Source organism: Lynx rufus, unplaced genomic scaffold (genome assembly GCF_022079265.1).
Source record: "Lynx rufus isolate CCGP_SWC_20201006 ecotype Redwood Valley unplaced genomic scaffold, mLynRuf1.p SCAF_26, whole genome shotgun sequence".
Classification (NCBI taxonomy): Eukaryota; Metazoa; Chordata; class Mammalia; order Carnivora; family Felidae; genus Lynx; species Lynx rufus.
Window position 1 is genome coordinate 6,558,897 of NW_025814841.1, and position 25,693 is coordinate 6,584,589.

At 40.9% G+C, this 25,693-nt stretch overlaps 1 protein-coding gene across 1 annotated transcript in view; it reads left to right on the forward strand.

Moving 5' to 3' along the window:
• Nucleotides 1-3,125: 3,125 nt before the first annotated feature.
• ANKRD46 (ankyrin repeat domain 46) overlaps nt 3,126-25,693 on the forward strand; it is a 41,533-nt gene continuing 18,965 nt past the window's right edge. Inside the window, exon 1 of the mRNA XM_047088864.1 lies at nt 3,126-3,187. The gene's annotated coding sequence lies outside the window, so the exon portion shown is untranslated. The remainder of the gene's footprint in view (nt 3,188-25,693) is intronic.

Sequence of the window (25,693 nt, forward strand, 5' to 3'; positions counted from 1 at the left end):
CCTTTCTGCATTTTCTAAGACTGGATCGTAATATACCACCAATATAGCCCAAACTCCTTTTTTCCCTAACCAGAAGCAAACCACCTAAAAGAAAATCCTATGCCAAGCAAATGTTCTCTGTCATTCATTCATTCATTCATTCACTCAGTTGTACGTGACAGAGTGGTTCTCAACTCTGCACGCTGGCTGCACAGAATTCCCTGAGCAGCTTTTAAAAATACAGATGCCAGGTCTATGCTTCAAAACGCTTCTTATTTGGTCTCGGCTAGGACCTGGGTGTAGGTGTTTTTAAGCTCCTGCAATGACCGTAATGTGCTGCCAGGGCTGGGGACTACTAAGCTAATGTTATTGAGCCCCTACTATGTGCCACTGTGTTAGTGCTAAGGATTCAATGGTAGGTATACAATTTGGCCACACTGAACTTTTTTTTTTTTTTAAAGTAGGTTCCATGTCCAACGTGGGGCTTGAACTCACAACCCTGAGATCAAGAGTTGCATGCTCTACTGACTGAGCCAGCCAGGCACCCCCATGCTGACCTTCTGACATCACCACTCCTGGGCCACACGTACTACTCCCTTGTCTGGAACACTCTCTTTGTTAATTGCATAATTAACTCCTCCTCATTCTTTGTGTCTCAGATGAAACATTACTTCTTCAGAGGTATCACTGCCCTTCCACCTAAATTAGGTCCCATGTTATTTGTCTTTTTTACAGCATTTCTTCTCTCTGCCCCCGTAACGCTTATCCCAGTTGTAATTACAGGTATTTCTCCCCAACGAAGTCTCACAATCAGAACTCAGGACCAAACAGATTTTGGTAATGAGGAAGAAGAGGCAGATTCACCTGAAGGGAATGGAGTTTGAGCTTCAGAGCCCTTGTAGTAGGATGAATAACATCCCCTCAAAGATGGCCATGTCCTAATCCCCAGAACCTGTGATGTTGTTACCTAGTGTGGTACAAAGGAGTTTGCAGATGCGATTAAGTTAAAGACCTTGAGATGGAGAGATTCTGGATTATCAAGGTGGGCCCAATGTAAGCCAAGGGCCCTTATAATAAGGCAAGAGGGTCAAAGTTAGAGAAGACGCAAGAATGGAAGCAGAGGACAGAAGGAGAAACAATGCTACATTGCTAGTTTTGACGATGGAGGTAGGGGCCACGAGCCACCGAATGTGGGCAGCCTCTAGAAGCTGGAGAGGATAAGGAAACAGATTCTCCCTAGAGCCTCCAGAAGGAATGCAGCCCTGCCTACACTTTGATTGTAGCCCAATAAAACTGATTTTGGATTTCTGGCCTCCTGAACTGTAACATGAGGAATTAGTGTTGTTTTAGGTCATTGAGTTTGTGATGATTTGTTACAGTGACAATATGGAATACAGCCTCCCCTCTCCCTTATACAGGTCCCTTCCAAGACCCTGGTAGGAACTCTGGAAGTATGTACACATGGTCAAACATTTCCATAAAGCTTGCAAAATTAAAACATTTTAACTACAGGGGCACCTGGGTGGCGCAGTCGGTTGAGCGTCCGACTTCAGCCAGGTCACGATCTCGCGGTCCGTGAGTTCGAGCTCCGCATCGGGCTCTGGGCTGATGGCTCAGAGCCTGGAGCCTGTTTCCGATTCTGTGTCTCCCTCTCTCTCTGCCCCTCCCCCATTCATGCTCTGTCTCTCTCTGTCCCAAAAATAAATAAACGTTGAAAAAAAATTAAAAAAAAAAAAACATTTTAACTACAATAAAGACTGCTGTCTTTTTCCACTCAGACTTCCCAAGGCTCTCTTCTCTGGGTGAGTAACATTGGAGTGAATACAGACATTTTTGGGCTCTTGCTAAGCAGAAATGCAGTTGGGGATACTTTGGTTTGCATTTAATAGGGCACGTTCATGGGTTCATGGTCATGTGAAGCATTAACTTATTGGAAGTGCAGGAATGGATTCTCTGAGCACTCCTAATGACCAATCTGCTGATGTCCCCTGGTGTAGTGACAGGGAAGATTCACAGAATATGTGTAGCATACATTTCATTCCCTTAATCTCATCAGAGAAAAAAGGCTGTCTGCACAGTCCCTGCATTTTTTCAGGTCAAACAAAGGCAGTAATTCATAAAGGGGGGGGAATATGTTTGAAAAGAAGTAATAAATGGGCTTTCCGATTGTTTGGTAAACCAATTAATGAAGAGAAGTGCATTCTGTGAACACACTGGGAAAAGATTTAAATTCTTTCCTGATTTGGCACAATTTACAGGCATCGATGAAGATATTTTAAACTCAACCCAAACCACAAGGAAGACATCCATGATGAATTGGTTAATAAATGTCATCAATTCAAAGAGTAGTTAATGCATTGGTAGTTAATGCACAAGAAAATGTGGAATGCCTTGAAATCATAATTCTTTTTTAAATTTTTATTATTTTTGTTTTTTAAGTAGGCTCCAAGTCCCAGATGCGTGACCCACCCTGGGCTTGAACTCACCATCCTGATCAAGACCTGAGCTGAGATCTAGAGTCAGTCGTTTAACCAGCTGAGTGTGTGAGTGTGTGTGTGTGTGTGTGTGTGTGTGTGTGTGTATTTTTTTTTAAGTTCCCAGTAAATTAATTTCTAACCATCCCACCACCCACCACATTTTCAATGAGTTTTGGCTGTATACAAGTTGCATTTAGTCCAGGAATCTTAGAAAAGTGGGATGTAAATATTCAAACCGTTTTTGAGAAAAAAACAAACAAACAAACAACAACTTCGCATCATATTTTAGAATTAGAGCAGTCACGACTATGTCCATTTGGGTTATTACATTAGACTTACCCAGAAGCCAGTGAGTATTAGTTGATGCCTACAGCTTTTAATAAAACTGTCCTTGCTTTGAAGCCTTCATTTATCTGGAGGTGGGATGTATATTTAGAAAAAGACGTGAAAAGTGCGAAATCCTCCTGGACTCGGGTCTGAAAAGCCTCTTCTGAGGTTGTCATTCTCCTCTCCAGGCGCAGTTAATGGAGAGAGGGTTCTTTCCGAGTTTCTAGCTCAGGGCAGGCCGAGCCGCTGAGGGGGCCTCCCGCCTCCAGAGGGCGCGCCGACCGACGCGGCGTGAGGCCGCTCTGGCACAACTGGGGCTCCGCCTGTCTCGGTGGCCCGCCCCTCTCCTTCCCTCAGCCTGGAGCTGCCGCCGCCGCCGCCGCCGGTGCTCGGCCTGTTCGAAGGTACTTGGACCGGGGCCCGTAGGCGGCCCCAGGACGGAACCGCTGACACCTCCCCTGCCGGCCCCGACGTACCGGAGAGCCCCGGCCGGGGGCCTGGGAGACGGGCTTTGGGGGAGTGAGTGGGGGAGGCGGCCCGGGGCCCCCGCCCCTATTCGGCGACCGGAGGGAGCCAGACCGGGGCGTCGCGGGTCCGTGTTGGCTTCCCTCTGGGCCGTGCCGCCCGTGGGGGCTGGGAAAAGGCCTGCGAGGCGAGGGTTCTTGTTTGCTCTTGCGGGTAAAGGCCGTGACAGTCCGCTGGAGGAGGCAGCCGGGGTGTGCGGCCCGCGGCGGGCGGGCCTGGGGCGGGGCCCGCTCGCGATGAATCGGGCTGCCTGAGCCGCAGCCCTCCGCCGGCGCTTCGTCTTTGCGCCCGGACCCAGCGCGTGCTGTCGCGGCTTGCGCACCGCGCGACGTGGCTGGTCGGAAGGACCCTGCAGTCTAGGCGTAAGCAGCTGTTGGGGTGTGAGTGAGCGGTCCAGAATGGCACATGGCCCCGTGTTTAAAGACAGCATTTGCCTCTTAATGTGCAATGCTAGGAAGCAGGTGCTTTACCCGCCAGGCTATCCAATACAGTGCTCTGCCTCGAGGAGAAGATACATTTATTCTTTAAAACTGGCTACTGAACATCACTAGGTAAAAAAACAAAAAAAAAAAAACAAAAAAAAAAAACCACCATTGAATAGTAACACTTCTCACTAAAGAATAACAATGGTACCAAGGAGCTCCTAGCTATAGTATCAGTGGTATAGGAATTCTAGTAATAACTGTTTTCCGAGCTTACTATGTGTCAGACGTTGTGCTGAGTGTTCGAAATACCTAATACCTCTTGCAGCAACCCTGTGAAGTTCCATTTCCAGCTTACAGACAAGGAACCGAGCACGGAGAGTCTGAGTTAACTTGTCGCCGGTCAGACAGCTAGACAAGACAGCTAGACAAGAGTGAGCTGGGATTTGAGCCTCATCTGCCTTACTCCAGTGGTCTGCTTCTGTACCTGTCACCTGTCCAGGCATGTTCTAGACGTGTTTGATTTGATTTGTAGCCTGAACTGGTTTCTCTCGCGCTTAATTTTCATGGCTATGAGCAAGGGCCCCATACCAGCTTCTTTTTAGTTTTAAAGGAGTTTCATGAGAAAACTGTTTGCTCATTAAAGGTTACAGTGGATAATAAATTAAGCTCATCGCTCCCAGTGCAGTTTGATTTGGAATAGACTTGGGTTTATTTGGTTGTTTATGCAGTTAATTACTTCTCTTCGTTATTTGTATTTCGATACCATTTTGAATGCGTTTGCTTTGCCTTTGCAATATTATGACAGTAGTGCTGAAGGGAAATGAGAGATTTTTCAATGACAGTAAGTTCATCTCTTACTGGATGTAGGAAAGGCATTAGAGAGAGACTGAAGTAAAGAGAATGAAGAGATTTTTGCCATGTTTAGAACACATTGAGTTACTCTAAAGGATAAAGACTGCACAGTTCCTATGAACGTCAGAAGGGATGTCCTATTTCCCATGTGGAAAGAGGTTGGATATTATCGTCTCCCAAATCCCTTCGCCTTATCAGCATCCAAGAGTTTGCGTATTCAGCATTCTTGTAGCAACTGTATATTGAGTGCCTTCCATGGCCAGGCACTGTTCTACACACTGGGGATGGAAGAGTGAACAAAGGAAAATCTTTGTCCTCATGGAGCTAACTTTCCACTGGAGGAATGTGCGGGTGGGTACAATAAACAAAATAATTAAAAAAAAATTTTTTTTAATGTTTATTTATTTTTGAGAGAGAGACAGAGTGTGAGTGGGGAGGAGCAGAGAGACAGGGAGACCCAGAATCGGAAGCAGGCTCCGGGCTCTGAGCTGTCAGCACAGAGCCCGACACGGGGCTCGAACTCACGAACCGCGAGATCATGACCTGAGCCGAAGTCGGACGCTTAACTGACTGAGCCACCCAGGTGCCCCTAAACAAAATAATTTTTAAGAATTAAAATAAAATATATCCAGTCAGATGGTAACAGTTGCTAAGAAGAAAAATAAAGCAGGGAAGGGGGATAGGAAGAACCAGAGAAGAAGCAGATGTAGTTTTAAAATAAGGAACGGCGTCATGGAGATTTTTGAACAAAACCTGAGGGAGTGAGGGACAGCTTTGGAGCTATCTAGGGAAGAGTATACCAGGCAGGTGCTGAAGCCCAGAAACTGTCAGTCTTACTGGAGGACCAGCAAAAGGAGGCCAGCAGGTTTGAGCAGAGTGAGGGAGGGTGGGGTGGGATCTGAGAGCTAAACTGGCCTTGGTAAAGACCTTGGCTTTTTCTCTGAGTGAGGAGGGGAGTGGATGGAAGGTTTTGAGCAGAGGAGTTGGGGGATCTGACTCAACATTGTTTTGTTGTTTTTTGTTTTAATTTAACATTTATTTATATTAGAGAGCAAGATAGAGCGCAAGCAGGGGAGAGGCAGAGAGGGAGACGGAGACAGAATCCAAAGCAGGCTCCAGGCTCTGAGCGGTCAGCACCGAGCCTGATGTGGGGCTTGAGCCCACGAGCCTGAGATCATGCCCTGAGCCAAAGTCAGATGCTCAACCAACTGAGCCACCCAGGTGCCTCTCTGACCCAGTGTTTTTAAAGGATCGCTCTGGCTGCTGTGTTTAGAATCAATTGTTGGGGCAAGGATGGAGCAGGGAGACTGGTTAGGAGGTTGGTTCAGAAATCCAAGTGAAAAGGTGATGGGCGCTCAGACCAGGTGGTATCTGCCAGAATTTACGGATGGACTGGATGTGGAGTGCGGGACTAAAAGAGGAAGCATGACTCGAAGGCCTTTGGCCTGCTGTTGGAAGGATGGAGTTGCTGTTTACTGAGATGGGGAAGATTTGAGGGTGGAGAGATAAGGGGAGGTGAGTGGGATGGCAATCAAGAGTTTCGTTTTAGATGTGTCAGATTTAAGATGCCTGTTCAAATGAGGCTATAGGAGGCTGGAGTTCAAGGGAAAGATCCTGACTCGAAATAGAAATTTGGGAGTCATTAGCAAATAGATAGTGTTTAGAACCATGAGATTGTATGAGATCTGGTCTAAAGAAAAGAGGATTGAGCTCTGGGCTTTGTGGAAAGATGATTGGTGAGATTAAGATCTTCCTGAGGAGGAGAAGCCTTTGGAGATAGGAGTGTGGAGTGTTAGAAGCCAAGTGAAGAGAGTGTTTCAGGAAGGAGAAAGTGATCATCTGTGTCCTGCTCGTTGGAGAAGTCATGTAGATGAGGATGGTGAAATGGCCAGTGGATTTAGCAACGCGAAGGTCATCGGTGATCGTGCAGAAGCACTTTCAGGAGAACAGTGAGGGAGAAAAACTAGTCTAAAACCCGGTTTACAGAGAAAATAGGAGAGGGATTGGAGTCTACAAGTATAGACAACTCTGCAGAGGAGGTTAGCTGTACATTTTCCATATATAATTTGAAAGCACTGTAGTCATTTCCATAGTAAATAATTTTATTTCCACCTTCGCTTACTTAGCAACTAGACTTGGATTATTTTATCAATGACTGGTGGAAAGAAATACTACTACTACTGGTAATAATTTTCAGTGGTATGCCTTTCTTCATGTGGAGCTGATGAACCTCTTTTGGTGCAGAATTTTTCATTAACTCCATGTTGACTTTTCTTTTGTTATTCACCCTTTAAAAATGAAAGAACTTTGGAGATTGTCACTATGCTATGGAAATTGTCATACCAAATTTGCTTAGTACCATTCTACTAAAGACTTTTCCTAGATGTCTTACAAGGAAAATAGAGAATTAGATCGTGTGTAGGCATTCCATAAAGAACTCTTTTGTGTTGTGTGTAAAAGATTTACCTATTTAATATAATTTTTGATATTAAAACTTAACTTTATGGTTATATCTTTGTAATAAAATCCTTTTTTTTTCTAAACCAATACATAAACATTAGAATGATCAACTTAACTTAAACTTTATATATGAAAACTAAAATCATTGACAAAGGAGCTTCTAATTTACAGATTAAAAAGATGTTGTTCCTTTTTCTTCCAGCTTTATTGAGGTATTGGTGACAAATAAAAATTGTATATATTTAGCTAGCACAGCATGATTCTTTAAGGGGTACAATGTGATGATTTAGTATTCTTTATCTGTGTTTTTTAAATTTTTTTAATGTTTATTTTTGAGAGAGAAAGAGAGAGAGAGAGTGCAAGCAAGTGAGGGAGAGGCAGAGAGAGAGGGAGACACAGAATCCAAAGCAGGCTCCAGGGTCTGAGTTGTCATCACAGAGCCTGATGTGGGGCTCAAACTCAGGAGCCTTGAGATCATGACCTGAGCTGAAGTCGGACACTTAACCAACTGAGCCATCCAGGCACCCCTTGGTATTCTTATATACTTATGTGAAATGATTACCACAGTCAAGTTAATTAATACATCTATCACCTCACGCAGTTACGTGTGTGTATTAAGGCACTTAATATCTACTCAGCAAATTTCAAGTACACAATACAGTATTACCAACTATAATCAGCATACTGTACATTAGAATCTCAGAACTTAGGGTGCCTGGGTGGCTCAGTTGGTTAAGCATCCAACTTCAGCTTCAGGGCATGGTCTCTCAATTCATGGGATCAGGCCCCATGTCGGGTTCTTTGCTGACAGCAACGGAACATTCTTGGGATTCTCTGCCTTCTCAAATAAAGTCTTAAAAATAAGTAAAATAAATAAATAAAAAGAACCTCGGAATTTAGTCATCTTGAAACTGAACATTTGTACGCTTTAACCGGTATCTTTTCCTCTACCCTTCAGTCCCAGACAACCACCATTCTATTTTCTGGTTCTTTGAGTTAGGCTTTTTAAAATTCCACATATGGGGCGTCTGGGTGGCTCAGTCAGTTAAGCATCCAGCTTTGGCTCAGGTCATGATCTCATGGTTCATGGGTTCGAGCCCCACATCAGGCTCTGTGCTGACAGCTCAGAGCCTGGAGCCTGCTTTGGATTCTGTCTCCGTCTGTCTCTGCCTCTCCCCTGCTTGCACTCTCTCTCTCTCTCTCAAAAATAAATAATTGAACATTTTAATTCCACATATAAATAGGATCATACAGTATTTGTCTGTGTCTGGCTTATTTCACTTAGTATAATGTCCTCCATGTTTAATCATGGTATTGTAAATGATAGATTTTCCATATTTTTTTTTTATGTCTGAATAGTATTCCATTGTGTGTGTGTGTGTGTGTGTATTATTTGTCAACTAATACTTGGGTTATTTACACATTTTGGTTATTATGAATAATGGAGAGAGAATCCCCAGCAGGCTCCATGCTGTCAGTGCAGAGCCCAAGGTGGGGCTTGATCTCATGCCCCATGAGGTCATGACCTGGGCCAAAATCAAGAGTCCAGCACTTAACTGACTGAGCTGTCCAGGTGCCCCAGTGCTGTTTAGTTTTTCTGAAGCTTGTCTTTGTTCACTAGGATTGTTGCACTTCCTCCAAGGAAGAGTTTAGAAACCTTAAATACTTATTTATTATTATTGTTATTGCCAGTAATTATTAGAGAAACAAAACAATTCTAAGACCAAACCATGTTTGACAAACAGACATATACCCATCTGATTAAAAAAGGGACAGTTTGTTGTTGTTGTTTTTTTTATTTTTATTAAAAAAAAATTTTTTTTTAACGTTTATTTATTTTTGAGACAGAGAGAGACAGAGCATGAATGGGGGAGGGTCAGAGAGAGGGAGACACAGAATCTGAAACAGGCTCCAGGCTCTGAGCTGTCAGCACAGAGCCTGATGAGGGACTTGAACTCATGGACCACGAGATCATGACCTGAGCTGAAGTCGGCCGCTTAACCGACTGAGCCACCCAGGCGCCCCCAGTTTGTTGTTTTCTAGTTCTCTGTCCTTTAACCATAAACACATATATACCAAAGAAATACTGATATTTGTATGTATTCAACAAGCTAGCCAATAAGTGGCACTTGTTTTTTTCCTGGAAGTTTGTGCCTCTTAATCCCCTTCACCTCTTGCCCATTTCCCCCACTCCCCTCACCTCTGGCAACCACCAGTTCTCTCTATTTATGAGTCTGTTTCTGTTTGTTTGTTTTAAATTCCACATATAAGTGATCATATGGTTTTTGTCCGTCTGATTTATTTCACTTAGCATAATACCCTGTAGGTCTTCCCATGTTGTTACAAATGGCAAGATCTCATTCTTTTTTACATAGCTGAGTAATATTCCATTGTATGTGTATGTAAACACACACACACACACACACACACACACACACAACCCGTATCTTCTTTATCCAAACACACACAACCCATATCTTCTTTATCCATTCATCTATAGATGGACACGTGGGTTGCTTCCTTATCTTGGCTATTGTAAATAATGCTTCAATAAACATAGGGGTGCATATATCTTTTCAACTTAGTGTTTTTATTTTCTTTGGGTAAATAGCCAGCATTGGAGTTACTAGATCATATGGTATTTTTATTTTTAATTTTTGGAGGACTCTCCATACTGTTTTCTATAGTGGCTGCACGAATTTGCATTCCCACCAACAGTGCAGGCAGGGTCCCTTTTCTCTATATCCTTGCCAACATTTGTTATTTCTTGTCTTTCTGTTCCTAGCCATTCTGACTGGTGTGAGGTGATACCTCGTTGTTTTGATTTACATTTCCCTGATGATTAGTGATGTTGAGCAGCTTTACATTATTTGTCTCTGGCCATCTGTATGTCTTTGGAAAAATGTCTATTCAGGTTCTTTGCCCATTTTTAAGTTGGATTATTTGTCTTTTTTGGTGTTGAGTTCTATAAGTTCTATATATATTAGATATTAGTCTCTTATTAGGTAATATCATTTGCAAATATCTTCTCCCATTCAGTAGATTGCCTTTTGTTTTGTTGATGGTTTCTTGTGCAAAAGCTTTTTACTATGGTGTAATCCCAATAGTTTATTTTTGCTTTTGTTTCCCTTCCCTGAGGAGACACATCTATGAAAATGTTGCTAAGTACTAATAGGTAGTACGTTTCATAAATTTCTGAATACGGTCAATTAAAAGATACGTGCACAATGCTATTTAGGGATGGTAGCAAGTGAGTCAGAAAGAAATGCAAGAACGCAAATTCGTAGTTTATTTAGCTAATTTTTCCACGTTGGGTCTTTATGAGACTAGATACTCTTCTATATTTTACTTTTTAAATTCAGTATATCAGGGGCGCCTGGGTGGCTCAGCCGGGTGAGCATCCAACTTCGGCTCAGGTCACAATCTCACGGTTCATGAGTTCGGGCCCCACATCAGGCTCTGTGCTCACAGCTCGGAGCCTGGAGCCTGCTTTGGAGTCTGTGACTCCCTGTGTCTCTCTACCCCTCCCTCACTCATGCTCTCTCTGTCTCTGTCTCTCTCAAAAATAAATAAACATTAAAAAAAATTAAACTCAATATATTAAAGCTAGCCAAATATCCTATATATTTTATCTTATTAATTACGATGTCTTTTTCTCCCCCTTTAACCAAAGTTTAATTTTAAAGTAATGTCCTGGGGGGTGCCTAGGTGGCTCAGGTGATAAGCATCTGACTTTGGCTTAGGTCATGATCTCATGGTTTGTGAGTTCGAGCCCCACTTCGGTTAAAAAATACGGGCCCAGCTTTGAGTGAGCCCTGCTTCTCTCTCTCCATCTCTCCCTCTCTCCCCCTCTCTCTCTCCTTCTCTCCCTCTCTCCCCCTCTCTCTCTCCCTCTCTCCCCCTCTCCATCTCTCCCCCTCTCCCTTTCCCTCCCTCCTTTGTCTCCCTCCCTCACTCGCTTTATCTCTCTCTCTCTCTCTCTATGTGCCCCTCTTGGGATTCTCTCTCTCCCTCTGCCCTCACTTACTTGCACCCTCTCTCACTCAAAATAATAATAATAACAATAATAATAATAAATATCCTGAGTGTAACATTGTTGGAAGAATTTAGGCATTTGTAACTTTGGTGGCACTTTCAGTCCTAACATCAGTCATTTTTTTTCCAGTTGCCAACTGACACTGCTTCTTCAAGTCTCTCTGCCGTTCCCCATCTTTTGGCTGTGTTTTGCCTGTTAACTGTTACATTGATTTTTTTCTTAAAAACAAAAACTGGTATTCCCTATAAAGAGTTTTCCCACAGTGAGTGTATTTTTATCTCACTTGTTTATTCAGAGTATCTTTTTAGCTTGTTCTGCTGGTTATCTCCATGGTCAGTTCCTAGAATTTACCTAGTGCTCTGTCAGCATCCGATCCCTTGTGCTATTTGTTCCATTTAGATGTGGGTTTTCTTAGACCATAATTCAGTTCATCTCATTCTTGAAGAGAGTTTGGTATCATTACACCCCACCCTTCCTTTGACCTTCGTCTTTTGCTGAAACATGGAACACAAACAATATGTTTTCCTTCTTGGAAAGCAGTGACAGGCGCATGTAGCAGTAGGTTAGGTATCAAGTAGTAATGACCACTTTAGATTCTGTGTCATTTAAATATTTGACTCTAAGTAACAGAAAACCCAATTTAAATTGTCTTAATATAAAAGGTACTTTATTAATGCCTGTATTTAAAAAGTCCAGAGTTAATAATGTGCTTTAAGTGAGGTTTAATCAAGGCTTGATTCCATTTCTCTATCTACTCTTTGTGCAGGCTGTATGTGTGTGTGTGTGTGTGTACATGTGTGTGTATGTGTGCACATGTATATAAAATATATGTCAAAATGACTAAAGCAGTTTTAGGTGTTTACATACCATATTTTCAGGAAAAAAAGATAATGTATCACTCTAACATTCCAAGCAGAGTCTTACTGGACTTGTCACATGTCCACCTCTAAAGAAACACTACAGCTAGGGGAATGTAATTATTACATGGCTTAAAATAATCAGGGATGACCCTTTCAAGGCATATGGGCAGTGAAAAGTTATACCGTTGGGTACTATAGGCAGCAGAAGGTAAGAATGGATACTAGATAGGCAGCCGACGTGTCCACTACAATGACACTGAGCATCTGAGGATAGAGAAACACATATAGGGACGCCTGGATGGCTCAGTTGGTTAAACGTCTGACTTCAGCTAAGGTCATGATCTCATGCTTGGTGAGTTTGAGTCTCACGTCAGGCTCTGCGCTGACAGCTGGGAGCCCACTTCAGATTCTCTTGCTCCCCCCACCTCTCTGTGCCTCCCCAGCTTGCGTGCATGTGCGTGCTCTCTCTCTAGAAAATAAACATAAAAGAAAAACACATAATTAGTTTTAGATCGAAATGGTATGTTAAGTTCATATTTCAGCACATGGCCATAATTGATCAAACATAAAAAGAGGAAGCCAGAAAGATGTAGTCAGAGCAGTAAATAAATTAAACACGGATCCTAAAACCTAAAATTTAAGTGGGGTTACAGCTTCAAGTCAAGGCCTTGGGTAGAGATTCCCGGAGCACAGGAGGAGTCCCAGTAAAACTGTTGGCTGCTGCCAGAACCAGATGGCTTCAGGAAGCTGGACCTGGCAAGGCACAACATGGCAGTCTCCCGGCCAGGAACTGAACTGGACTTTGGCTCTGGAACTAAGTCTGTAATAGCCCCACTATCACTGAGAGACAAGAGCTCAAACTTACCTTTTATAAGACCTGGTTCTGAACTACATTCCCAGGTGGCAAGGCAGAGGCAGCTCTCAGAGGGAGTAAGCACAGGGGGAGAAGGAATGGGGAACAGAAACAACTAAACCTTTGTCTCAAAATAAGCTTGCAGCACCAATTCCAAAAGGAATGAAGATCTAATGCTAAGAAAAACTCACCCAGTGATATTAGCATTGGAACACAAATTCAATTCTGATGCAAAGAATTTTAGGAAACCATCCAACAGACTTGTAAGTGTCTATATACTGAAAGAGAAAAAGGATTCATTGATTAAAAATGAACAGTAAATTATGAAACAAAAAGTAACAAGAACAGGTAGATATGAAGAATTAATTACAACTCTTAGAAAGGAAAAGTTACAGTAGTTGAAATCCTTTTTTATCTTTTTACTTATTTTTTTATTTTATTTATTCTCAAGTTGGCTAACATAAAGTATAGTCTGGCTTCAGGAATAGCTTCCGGTGATTTGTCACTTAAATCCACCCAGTGCTCATCCCAACAAGTGCCCTCCTTAATGCCTATCCCATTTTCCCCACTCCCATCAACCCTCAATATATTCTCTGTATTTAAGTGGCTCTTATGGTTTGCCTCCCTCTGTTTTTATCTTATTTTTCCTACCCTTCCTCTATGTTCATCTGTTAAGTTTCTCAAATGCCACATGAGTGAAATCATATGATCTTTCTCTGACTTATTTTGCTTATTTCTATCCACATTGTTGCAGATGACAAGATTTCATTCTTTTTCATTGCCAAATAGTATTCCATTGTATGTATATACCACATCTTTATCCATTCGTCAGTTGATGGACATTTGGGCTCTTTCCATAATTTGGCTATTGTTGATAGTGCTGCTGTAAACATTGGGGTGCATGTGCCCCTTTGAATCCACACTCCTGTATCCTTTGGATAAATTCCTAGTAGTGCAGTTGTTGGGTTGTAGGGTAATTCTATTTTTAATTTTTTGAGGAACCTCCACATTGTTTTCTAGAGTGGCTGTACCAGCTTGCATTCCCACCAACAGCACAGGAGGGATCCCCTTTCTCCACATGCTGACAAACATCTGTTGTATCCTGAGTTGTTAATTTTAGCCACTCTGACCAATATGAGGTGTTGTCTCAGTGTGGTTTTGATTTGTATTTCCCTGATGATGAGCGATGTTGAACATCTTGTCACGTGTCTGTTTGCCATTTGGGTGTCTTCTTTGGAAAAGTGTCTATTTCATGTCTTCTGCCCATTTCGTCACTGGATTATTTGTTTTTCAGGTGCTGAGTTTGTTAAATTCTTTATAGATTTTGGATACTAATCCTTTTAATCTGTCATTTGCAAATATCTACTCCCATTTCATCAGTTGCCTTTTTTGCTGATTGTTTCCTTCGCTTTGCAGAGGTTTTTTATCTTGATGAGGTCCCAGTTGTTCATTTTTGCTTTTATTTCCCTTGCCTTCAGAGACATGTCAAGTAAGAAGTTGCTGTGGCCAAGGCCAGAGAGGTTGCTGTCTGTTTTCTCCTGTAGGATTTTGATAGTTTCCTGTCTCACATTTAGGTCATTCATCCATTTTGAATTTAATTTTTGTGTATGGTGTAAAAAAGTGGTCCAGTTTCATTCTTCTGCATGTCACTGTCCAGTTCTCCCAGCACCATTTGCTAAAGAGACTGTCTTTTTTCCATTGGGTACTCCCTCCTGCTTTGTCAAAGATTAGTTGGCCATATATTTGTGGGTCCATTTTTGGGTTCTCTATTCTATTCCATTGTGTCTGTTTTTGTGCCAGTACCATACTGTCTTGATGATTACAGCTTTGTAATACAGGCTAAAGCCTGGGATTGTGATACCTCCAGCTTTGGTTTTCTTTTCTAACATTACTTTGGCTATTTGGGGTCTTTTGTAGTTTTTTACAAGTTTTAGGATTGTTTTTTCAAGCTCTGTGAAGAATGCTGGTGCAATTTTGATTGGGATTGCATTGAATGTGTAGATTGCTTTGGGTAGTATCAACATTTTAACAATATTTGTTCTTCTAATCCATGAGCATGGAATGTTTTTTCATTTCTTTGTGTCTTCTTCAGTTTCTTTCATAAGCTTTCTGTAGTTTTCAGTGTACAGATCTTTTACCTCTTTAGTTAGGTTTCTCCCTAGTTATTTTATGTTTTTTTATGCAATTGTAAATGGGATTGATTCCCTGATATCTCTTTCTGTTGCTTCATTATTGGTGTGTAGAAATGCAGCTGATTTCTGTACATTGATTTTATATTCTGTGACTTGGCTAAATTCTTGTGTCAGCTCTAGCAGTTTTTTTGGTGGAGTCTTTTGGGTTTTCCATGTCGAGTATCATGTCATCTGCAAAGGGTGAAAGTTTGGCTTCTGTTTTGCCAGTTTGGATGCCTTTTATTTCATGTGGTTGTCTGATTACTGAAGCTAGCACTTTCAACACTATGTTAAACAACAGTGTTGAGAGTGAACATCCCTGTCATGTTCCTGATCTTAGTGGGAAAGCTCTCAGTTTTTCCCCATTGAGAATGATATTAGCTGTGGACCTCTCATATATGGCTTTTATGATGTTAAGGTATGTTCCTTCTATCCTGACTTTCTTGAGGGTTTTTATTAAGAATGGATGGTGTATTTTGTCAAATGCTTTTTCTGCATCTGTTGACAGGATCATATGGTTCTTATCCTTTCTCCTTTTAATGTGAAGTATCGTGTTGATTGATTTGCAAGTGTTGAACCAGCCCTTCAGCCCAGGAATGAGTCCCACTTGATCATGGTGAATAATTCTTTTAATCTACTGTTGAATTCGATTTGCTAGTATCTTATTGAGAACTTTTGCATCCAGGTTCATCAGGGATATCGCCTATAATTCTCCTTATTAGTGGGCTCTTTGTCTGGTTTTGGAATCATCGTAATGCTGGCTTCATAGAATCATTCTGGAAGCTTTCCTTATGTTTCTGTTTTTTGGAACAGTTTGAAAAGAATAATTATTAACTCTTCTTTAAATGTCTGGTAGAATTCCCCTGGGAAACCATCTGGCCCAGGACTCTTATTTGTTGGGAGATTTTTGATACCCAGTTCAATTTCTTCACTGTTCAAATTTTTCTTCACTGGGACTGTTCAAATTTTCTGTTTCTTCCTGTTTGAGTGTTGGTAGTGTGTGGGTGTCTAGAAATTTGTCCATTTCTTCCAGATTGTCCAATTTGTTGACATATAATTTTTCAGAGTGTTCTCTAATAATTGCTTATATTCTGTGGTGTTGGTTGTCATCTCTCCTGTTTCATTCCTGATTTTATCTATTTGGGTTTTCTCTCTTTTGAGAAGTCTAGCCATGGGTTCATCAATTTTGTTCATTCTTTCAAAAAACCAGTTCTTAGATTCATTGATGTGTTCTGGTTTTTTGTTTGTTTGTTTTTTGGTTGTTGTTGTGTTTTTGTTTTTGTTTTTGTTTGCTTCTATATTATTTCTGCTCTCATATTTATTATTTCTGTTCTTCTGCCGGCTTTGGACTTTCTTTGCTGCTGCCTTTGTAGCTCCTTTAGGTGGAAAGTTAGGTTGTGTATTTGGGACCTTTCTTGCTTCTTGAGATAGGCCTGAATTGCAATGTATTTTCCTCTTACAACTGCCTTTGCTGCATCCCAAAGGGTTTGGACTGTCATGTTTTCATTTTCACTTGCTTCCATATATTTTTTAATTTCTTCTTTAATTGCCTGGTTGACCATTCATTCCTTAGTAGGATGTTCTTTAACCTCCCTGTATTTGGAGGCTTTCCACATTTTTTTCTTGTAGTTAATTTCAAGTTTCATGGCAGTGTGAGCTGAAAATATGCATGATATGATCTCAGTCTTTTTATACTTGTTGAGGGCTACCTTGTAACCCAGTGTGTGATCTGTTTTGGAGAATGTTCATGTGCACTCGAGAAGAATGTGTATTCTACTTTAGGATGAAAAGTTCTGAATATATCTGTTAAATCCATCTGGTCCAATGTGTCATTCAGATCTGTTGTTTCTGTATTGATTTTCTGCCTGTATGATCTGTTCGTTGTTGTAAGTGGAGTATTAAAGTCCCGTACAATCATGGTATTATTATGTATACATTTGTTTATGGTTGTGATTGATTTATGTATTTGGGTGCTTTCACATTGGGGGCATGAACATTTACAATTGTTAGCTCTTGATGGATAGACTCCTAAATAATGATATAATGCCCTTTTTCATCTCTTGTTACAGTCTTTGTTTTAAAATCTAGTTTGTCTGACATAAGTATGGCTACTCTGGCTTTCTTTTGCCATCCAGTAGCATGATAGATGGTTCTCCATCCCCTCACTTTCAATCTGCAGATGTCCTTAGGACTAAAATGAGTCTCTTGTAGGCAGCATATAGATGGATCTTGTTTGTTTTGGGTTTTGTTTTTGTTTTTCTTTTTGTTTTTATCCATTCTGATACCCTGTGTCTTTTGATTGGGATATTTAGTCCATTTACATTCAGAGTGATAATTGAAAGATATGTATTTAGTGTCGTTGTGTTAACTATAGGTTTCATGCTTGTGGTGATGTCTCTTGTCCTCTGTAGTCTTTGCTGCTTTTCACTCACAGAGTCCCCATTAGGATCTCCTGCAGGGCAGGTTTAGTGGTCATGAACTCCCTTAGTTTTTGTTTGTCTAGGAAAGCCTTTATCTCTCCTTCTATTCTGAACGACAGCCTTACTGGATAAAGGATTCTTGGCTGCATATTTTTCCTATTCACCACATTGAATATTTCCTTTCACTCCCTTCTGGCCTACCAAGTTTCAGTGGGCAGGTGTGCTACTACCCTTATGTGTCTACCCTTGTAGGTTAAGGCTCTTTTGTCCCTAGCTGCTTTCAGAATTCTCTCTTTATCTTTGTATTTTGCCAGTTTCACTATGATGTGTTGTGGTATTGACCTGTTTTGTTGATTTTGAAAGTTCTCTGTGTCTCTTGGACTTGGATGCCTGTTTCCTTCCCTAGATTAGAGAAGTTCTCAGCTATAATTTGTTCAAATAAACCTTCTGCCCCTTTCTCTCTCTCTTCTTCTGGAACTCCTATGATACCGATATTGTTTTGTTTCATTGAATCACTTAGGTCTCTAATTCTTCCCTCGTGGTCTAGTAATTTCCATTCCCTCTTTTTTTCAGCTTCATAATTTTCCATAATATCATCATCTATTTCACCTGTTCTCTCCTCTGTTTCTTTTATCTTTGCCGTTACTGTCTCTAGTTTATTTTGTGTCTCATTTATAGCATTTCTTATTCATCATGACTATTTCTTAGCTCTTTAGTCTCTGTAGCAATAGATTCTCTGCTGTTTTCTATGCTTTTTTCAAGCCCAGCTATTAGTCTTATGACTATTATTCTAAATTCTTGTTCAGATATATTGTTTATACCTGTTTTGAGAAATTCTCTGGCTATCATTTCTTGATGGATTTTCTTATGAGAATTCTTCTGTTTCATCATTTTGGCTAGGTTTTTGTCTTTTGTGTGTTTTAATAGCTTGTTGTGTGTCCTGCACATACTACTGCAAGTACTCCTGCAAGTACTACTATATTAAAAATGGGTCAGGGGCGCCTGGGTGGCGCAGTCGGTTAAGCGTCCGACTTCAGCCAGGTCACGATCTCGCGGTCCGTGAGTTCGAGCCCCGCGTCGGGCTCTGGGCTGATGGCTCAGAGCCTGGAGCCTGTTTCCGGTTCTGTGTCTCCCTCTCTCTCTGCCCCTCCCCCGTTCGTGCTCTGTCTCTCTCTGTCCCAAAAATAAATAAACGTTGAAAAAAAAATTAAAAAATAAAAAAAATAAAAAAATAAATAAATAAATAAAAATGGGTCATACACTGTCCAAGGCCTGGCACTTCAGGAAGTGTTTTTCACAGTGCGTTGTGTTTCGACTGCTCTATCCACTTGGTCAGTCCTCTGCAAAATTCCTCCTTGCTTGTAGTGGTGGAGCGTTTGGACCTTCAACCAGGTGTGCTTTGATTTGTTGGTTGAAGTAAGCCTGGAAAAAAGGAAAGGGGGGTGGGAAGCCTGATCCCATACAAAGAGAAAGACAAAAGGGACAGAAAAAAGACCAAGCAGAGAATAAACAACAACAACAAAACCCAAAAACCTATAAGGCTTAATGCAGAGAGAGAGAGAGAGAGAGAGAGAAAGGAAAATAAAGGAGACATAGAAAAGGTGTAAAAAGAATAGAGTAAAAATGCCTAAACAAACAAAATAGAAAAAAATTATATATATAATAAGATTTGACCAAAAACCAAATCAGAAACTATGAGCCTGATTTCAAAAGAAAAAAAGTATAGGGTAGAAAGAAAAAGAAGAAAAGCAAAAGACAGACTAACACACAAAAACGCAAGACAGTGGTCTGTTGGTGCCTGGGACCAGTGACTGTGCTCCTGTGGAGAAGAGGCCATCTGGTTGGCTCAGTGTCAGTCCTACTCCAGTAGGTGAGCAGTTACCAGGCACAGAGGGGCAGGGTTTGATGTAAGTGTCCCACCTCCACTGGGGGAGCTCTGCTACTCCCTGAAACCCCACCATGTTGGCGATGGGGATCGAAATGGCAACACCCCAATCTCTCCTCCCCAGACTGGGTGTTTCAAACCACACTGTTCAGGCAACCCTCACAAGCAGCGTGGGCGGTCAGCTTGTCCTGCTCCACAGTCCCCTGTGCCTCCTAGGTGCTCGGCTGGGATTCAAAACCCGATGTCTTAAAGGGCCCTACACCAACTGGATCCTGTTTTGGTACATAGCGCCACTCAACCCTGCCGATAAAAGGCCTTTGGCTGGTGCCTGTGGGGTCTTTTGTCCTTGGGGAGGCAATACACCCTCTTCCCACCATACTCAAGGGAGGGGTCTGTTCTCTCCCAGTGCACCTGGGAGCCCCTGAGATCACTGCTGCACCCTGGGGGTGGCTCCCCTCCCCCACAGGAGCACACACATGGCAGTGTCAAAGAAAAGTCATGCAGTCTGCTGTCCACAGAAGTGTTTCTCATGTCCTAACACAGTACCGCAATTCCAGTCTCCCGGTCCCTTTTGTCTCTCCACAGAAGGGGTTTGCTCTCCTCTGTGCCTACTCTGATAAAACAGAGATCTCCCCCAATTCACATACACACACCTCAGTCTGGCCAAGCTGTCTCCCTCCACCTATGGAGATCCTTCTGCCACTCTGCAGATTGATTCCCTGGATGTTCCACGTGATTTGACCTCAGTACAGCTGTGTTGGAGGGAGGAGGAAAATCCCAGTCCCCCTACTTCTCCACCACCTTAACGCCTCCCTCGAGATCCTTTTCTAAAGTGTAATAACCATTTAGACTCCAACCAGCCTGAGCATAAGTGAATTAGAAGAAGGTGCTAGAAACTGCACCTAGAATGTAGCATAGAAGAACTTTTTTTTTTTTTAAATAAAGGATAAATTGAACATTGAGTTTCCAGCACATATCTAATAGGAAAATAGGGTTGAAAAGCTCTATTTGAAGAGAATTCGCCAGAATTCTAGAAAGGCATGAGTGCTTTACATTACAAATACATTATGAATCCCTAACATGATAAATAAATCCTCCCATGTAGACCTTAGTGAAACTGTAGAACATTAAGCAGAAAGTGAAAATTTTTAAACCAAACAAAGAAAAAAAGTCATTCCTACGCAAGAACAACAATTAGACTGAGGCAGACATCTCCTGGCCATAATAGATGCCTGGAAGCATTAGAGCGAGAGCTTCAAAGTGCTAATGCAAAGTAACTAGCAACTACAGCCTCATGATCACCTCAAAAGAATAAAGTCAAAATCGAGCCATTTGCAAATTTGCAAAGACTGGGACAGGTTACTGCTCACGGATCCTCACTGAAAGAGGTGGAGAAGTGAACTTCAGCTAGAAAGAAGAATGAATCCAGAGGGGAGGCATGGGATTTTTTTGAAAAAGAATATGATTGATAGGGGCGCCTGGGTGGCTCAGTCAGTTAAGCTTCCGACTTCGGCTCAGGTCATGATCTCACAGTTCCTGAGTTCGAGCCCCGCATCGGGCTCTGTGCTGACAGCTCAGAGCTGGAGCCTGCTTCAGATTCTGGGTCTCCCTGTCTCTCTGCCCCTCCCCCACTCATGCTCACTCTCTGTCTCTCTCAAAAATAAATAAACTTAAAAAAAAAAAAAGGAAACAAAGGTAATAATGAAAGAGATGGTAGGAAAAAAAGCCAAAAAAAAAAAAAAAGAGAGAGAGAGAGAAAGAAAAAGGTAATAAATACACAACACAAAATAAATGGTGGACATAAGTCCAAATACGTTAGAAATCATATAAAATGTAACTTGATTAAGTTCACCTATGGGAAAAAATTCTTCAAAACAGTTAAAAAGCAATCTAGTTTCCTGCTGTTTACCAGACATGCATGTAAGACAAAAGCTATACATAAAGGTTGATATAGAAAAATATTCCCCCAAAGTTATAAACATAGAAAGCTAAATAATGTCAAATGTTGAGGCAAGAAACATTAATAGGAAGAAGCACATTAATAAAAGTCTTCCAGGAAGATAGAGCCGTAGTGCATGTACCTAAATATAGTCTCAAAATGTAATCCAAAATTAGATGGGATTACAGAAATAACTGATAAAGCCACAATTCCTGGGGGAAAATTGTAACATTGCTTTCAGAAACTAGTATATCAGATGGCAAAATATTGGAAGAATGTAGAACATTTGCACAACAAAAGTAACAAGATTGATCAAATTTATATCGAGAGTAGAATCCTGTCTTCAACTAATATTCATACATTCTTTTCAGATATATATGGCACATTAACCAAAAGGAAGTCAATAAATTTTAATAAATTCTTGCCCAAAGGCCCATTTTCTTTTACCACAATGCAAATGAATTAGAAATTAACAAAAAGTTTTTCAAATCCCATGTTTGGGTATTTCAAATGCATTTCTATGTAATTAATAGGTTAAAGAAGACATCGCAGAAAATATATATTTAAACAACAATGTGAAATACTACATGTGAAAGTCAGTAGGGTCCAGTTGACACTTCAGTGTAAATTTATAGATTTAAATAAATTTGTTGGAAGAGTAAAAGTGAGTTAAGGGTACAAATCAAGGTAGAAAAAGAAACCACAAAACTTAAAGTAGAAAAAATAAATACATAACAAATTAACAAAAGAGAAACCAGAACCAGAAGCAATAAAACAGCAGACCTGGTTCTTTAAAAATTAAATATACAAGGGTGCCTGCATGGCTCAGTTAAGCGGCTGACTTCGGCTCAGGTTATGATCTCACGGTTTGTGGGTTCAAGCCCCGCATCAGGCTCTGTGCTGACAGCTCAGAGCCTGGAGCCTGCTTCAGATTCTGTTTCTCCCTCTCTCTCTGCTCCTCCCCCACTCATGCTCTGTGTCTCTCTCTCAAAAATAAACATTAAAAACTTTTTTAAAAAAACTAAATATACAAACTTCTATCAATAACAATCTAGGAAAGAAAAAACAAGGAAAAGCACACACACACACACACACACACACACACACACACACACACACACACCAAGAAAACCACCGGAAACAAGAAAGGAAACAATACAGATATATTAGGGATTTTTTAGTCATGAGAGTATATAATGAATAACTTTATGCCAATAAATTTGAAAACTACAAAGGTTAGCAGTGGCTGTGGGTCATGAATTTGAAAGTGACTTAGCTGAATGGTTTAAACTCAGAGTGTTTCAGTCAAGATTTCAACCTGGGCTAGTCATCTGAAGGCTTGGCTGGGTCTGGAGGATCTTTTCCAAGGTAGCTCACTCACGTGACTGTTGGCAAAGAGCTTCAGTTCCTTGCTGTCTAGTGACAATGCTTCATCACACAAACCTCTGTAGGACTGCTTGGGTGTCCTTATGACATGGCAGCTGGCTTTTTTCAGAATGATCCATGAGAGAGTAAAGAGGAGGCTTCATTGTCTAATTTATGACCTATCTTGGAAGCCACTTCTACTATATCCTATTTGCTAATAGTGAATTAATAAGCCCATACTCAGGGGGAGGGGATTTTGACTCCTCCTCTTGAAGAAAGGTGTAGTAAAGAATTTGCGGGCATGTTTTTAAACTAACACACTGTACTTATGTAAGTGATATGGTAATTCAACAAAGAAAATTCAAGAGAACCTATAAATGTATTAATAGAGTTAGTAAGAATTCAGCAAGATTGCTGATGTGAGTCAACACACATGTATCAGTTTCATTCTTAGTACTAGTAATAACAAAACTGTAATAAAGACCTCAATCATAAGCAGAAATAAAGGCAATAAGTTATTTAAAAATAAAATTTGTAAAAGATGTCTAAGACCTTAATGGAGAAAATTATAAAAATGTATTAAAAGGTACCAAAGAATACCAAAGATACCAAAGAATATCCAGATATTCCATGTTATCTGGGTATGACTTGCAGTAAATATAATTTCCAGTAAGGTTTCTGTCATGTTATCTGGGTATGACTTGCAGTAAATATAATTTCCAGTAAGGTTTCTGTCATACATGACAAAATAATCCTGACATTCAGATGGGATAGAAAATGGCAAATAATTGTTATAATGTTTTTGAAGAACAAGGTTGGGAGACTTGCCACATAAGATACCAAGAACTATGATGAAGCCAAAGTGATTAAAACAGTGTGATATTGGCACATATATATCCCGTAGACTATTAGAACAGAATAGAGACCTGGCAACAGACATACACAGACAGAAATTTGTTGTATATTAAACTACATTGTCCACTATTGTGTCTATTTAAATTTTAAATGTAAAGTGCCTAGCATTAATAACTACAGTACTGGTTCTCAGCATCCTGGTGTGCTAGTATTTAGTGCTGTTTTTAAGTATTTTTCATGATACATTTTTGTCGAGCTTAGCGTTATTTTTTAAAACCTTTAAGTATTTATGTCTTGGGACATACCAAGGGAATTATATGAAGAGTCATGTTGCTATTAAAACTTGAGATCCTTAGTCACTAACCACCCTTTCTCACGTTGGTCACAGCGACCTGGTAGGTCTCTGGGCAGTCTGTAAAAATAGTTTCTTAGGAAACTGATACAGGGATTTGCCAGCCCTATTCCCATTTCTGAAAGATTCTCTAGAACTCTGAATACATAGACTTAAACTGAGCCAACTCATGGATCTGCCATTTTAACAGGAGATGCTTTCTGGGAGCAAGGTCTCAGTTGGAAAGAAGATTGCTATAATTCATTGTCCCTTTCACTTGGGATTACTATGCTGTTGAACGAGCTATCAGGACTGCTGATTCAGCTGTGCCTTAGAATATTGGCATTTCCCACATCTTAGGTTCCTAAGTGGCATCACGAGAAAAGCCCCAGCCAAAACAACTTCTTCCTGTAATCCTTATTTTTATCCTCACAAACTGGCCTAGAAAATTTAGGGGAAAAAAGTCCCTATTTCTCTTTCTTGAACCTAGAGTCATTTCTAAGTATGTCACTCTCTACTTTCTTTTCTCTGGGTATCAGAAGATGCCTTCCCAAAATAGGTTGCCTCCAGTCCAAAGAAGGGGTGGCAGGAAAGGAAACAAAGGTTTCCTTTAAAGTCTCAGACACTTCTCAACCCTTTACTCGCTTCCTACCAAAGTTCTTAACTTCAATTCTTATTTCCAGTAGGGAGAAATAGGAAATGCTTCACACCCCAAATGGTGGTCCTTTTTTGCCTATAAATAAACATGCCATTTTTAGAGGCTATTTGGTAAGTTGGTTCCTTAGTCTCTCTTCAGTTGGTTTTTCATTGTGTCTCCTTATTTACCAGGGCCCCTGGAAGTTGAAATGAGTCGGGTAGGATGTGGGTCTAATAATGTGTAAGGAGCTCTTGCATTTTAAGGGTTGTCTTAGGCCGTAAATGTAAGCAGTATGGAGCTCTAGACTACGGTGATTCATATAGCTTCACACGCAACCAGAGGACACCTCAGAGATGTCTACTGGATCCTCTGTGGGGTTGCAGGGCGTAGGGAGGGCCTTGTCCGCCCTGTGTCACTAGAATGGGTATTTTGCACGAAGGGTGCAGGACATGCTAGCACCCATCTGGTGCACAATTTAAAGCATTAGGTGCAGACAGATGACAATAGAATTGTGATAAACATTATGTTGTGTAGATGATGTATGTTTTATTTTCACTGTGGATCCTGAATGGAGCTAGAACCTTGAGAATAAGGGCTGGTTTGTAAAGTAGCCTATGAAGTTACAGCCTCTCTGGTTCTCAGTATCCTTATCTGTAAAATAAAGAGATTGCGTTGAATAATCCTGAATGGGCCTCCTGGCTGTAGAAACTTCATGGAAGAATTTAAGTTTCTCCTGAGAACACTTGTGCCTTCAAACTATTTGATGTGAATCTGATTTAAATTTTGTGAACTATTTAGAAAATAAGGAATAACTTACAAAAAGTTGTAGTTCCCGTATTTTTGAAGTAACACCAAATGAATAAGTAGGAACATCACTTTTTTAGCACTTCAGTTTTGTGTAAACGAAATCTGCTATGGTGGGTTTGAGATTTAGATTTCTGAATAATCCTAGAGTCGTCATTTATACTATTAATTTACTTTAATTTTACTTTAAACATTAATTTTTTAAATTGAGGTATAATTGATGTACAGCATTATGTTAGGTAAACTTTTTTTTAAGAGAGAGAGGGCACGAGCGGGGAAGGGGCAGAGAGAGAGGGAGACACAGAATCCGAAGTAGGCTCCAGGCCCTGAGCTGTCAGCACAGAGCTCTAGGTGAGGCTCGAACTTGTGAACCACAAGGTCATGATCTGAGCTGAAGTCAGACACTTAGCTGACTGAGCCACCCAGGCGCCCCTGAACTTTTTTTTAAAAGGAACATTGAGCTTCATCCCAACTCTGAATTTTCACTAATTA